Source organism: Entelurus aequoreus, linkage group LG28 (genome assembly GCF_033978785.1).
Source record: "Entelurus aequoreus isolate RoL-2023_Sb linkage group LG28, RoL_Eaeq_v1.1, whole genome shotgun sequence".
Lineage (NCBI taxonomy): Eukaryota > Metazoa > Chordata > Actinopteri > Syngnathiformes > Syngnathidae > Entelurus > Entelurus aequoreus.
Window position 1 is genome coordinate 1,923,863 of NC_084758.1, and position 1,671 is coordinate 1,925,533.

The window sequence follows — 1,671 nt, forward strand, 5'->3', positions numbered from 1 at the left end:
AGAAAAATACTGGAGATATCTTATCATTCTTGTGCAATGACATTATTTAGGCCTCTTTCTGCATTGACCATTACAGGTGTTGAGGCCGGCAAAGAGAGAAATTCTCTTGCTGGACTCTCAGTTTGCCCTTTGGCCATCTGGTTTTGGTGATGAGGTGTACAGAGCCATCTCTAGGTCCCTTTATAATAATCCTGGCCACAGTTCCATTTTGGCCACCTTTTGTTCCAGCCATGTTCTGGTTTTGGCTATGGTTCTGTTCTAGTCATCTTTCCCTTCCCCGCTATGCTCATGTTTTAGACATGTTCTTCTTTCGGCTATGTTCCCATTCTAGCCATGTTCCAGTGGTGTGCTACAGGGGTCCTCAACCACAGAGTCATGGACCAGTACTGGTGAAACGTGATTTTGTTCATGCTTTGGCAGTGTTCCAATAGAATTTTCACTTGTTTATTTACAATTTGTCTTCATGTTTTAATATGCCAAGTGGCTTATTGCATTTTATTTGATTCACATTTGGCTTTTTTACTGCAGGAGCATTGCGCAGCACATCGTCCCAGGAAGCTGGAGTGAGCTCACTGGAAAAGACATGCAGGTAATAGGTTTACTCTATAAAATATAAATGTCTTGTAGTAAACCCAAAGGCTGTATACATTTTCATGGTGCTAATGTGTATTACCAGGAGATCCCACGCCAGACCTCGGGGAATGACTGTGGTGTTTTCATGCTCATGGTAAGTTGGGCATTTTTAAAGAAGAAGAGTAGGTTAAACTTCCCCCACAATGATGTGAAACACAGTATCAAATGACAAAAATATTTGGTTGCAATTATTGCTTCCAGAGATATTCCTATCCATCACATTTCCAGTATTGATGTTGACGGCTCTTTTCATCAATTTAGTAGATTATTACAAAGTACAGAAATATTTTTTTCATTACACAATTATTACATGTGCTCAGAAAAATGACTATTTTCTATTTTTAGTACTCCCTCTGGCTCTGTACGGACACTACTTTTCACTACAGTGTGGTAAGTATTTAGATATTTAAAAGATTTCAAAATAAGAGAGGTAAAAATAATGAACTCATTGTTATATCTGCTCTAGCTGGACATGCAGTCAATCCGGCGTTGGTGGTGTGTCCTTCTAATGGAGCGCTTTGGCATTGAAGGGTAGGACAACTTCTTGAAATATCTGATGTATTGTTTATCATGATTAGTAACTGCCTGTGATGAGGTGGCCACTTGTCCAGGGTGTACCCTGCCTTCCGCCCGAATGCAGCTGAGATAGGCTACAGCGACCCCAACGACCCCAAACTGGGACAAGCGGTAGGAAATGGATGGATGGATGGATTAGTAACTGTAATCTGAAGATCTTTTCTTCAATTTCCCCTACAGGCATGGCCAGAGGTTCTGTTATTGGACAGACAAGGCGAGCGGCCTATTGCAGGGCATTCTTCAGCCAGTCTTTAGGGTATCTAGAAAGTCAGTCCAGGCCATCGACTGCGTCATCAAAGATGAACTGAATACAGTACTGGTATGCCATGACACAAAAGTGAATAAATTGTATCATACCTATGTTGCTCCATAAAAAAAATGATTGAAGAAATATGTAAGCTGGGGGAAAAATAACTGGTTCAAAAATAATAATCTAATAACCATTATTGGTTTGTACCTTGA

General features: G+C 40.5%; 1 long non-coding RNA gene across 1 annotated transcript; it reads left to right on the forward strand.

The window, feature by feature from the left end:
• Window positions 1-438: 438 nt before the first annotated feature.
• On the forward strand, window positions 439-1,223 carry LOC133645040 (uncharacterized). Its single transcript, XR_009824882.1, has 4 exons — window positions 439-589; window positions 677-727; window positions 979-1,023; window positions 1,100-1,223. It is a non-coding gene; the product is annotated as an uncharacterized LOC133645040 (long non-coding RNA).
• The last annotated feature ends 448 nt before the right edge of the window (window positions 1,224-1,671 follow it).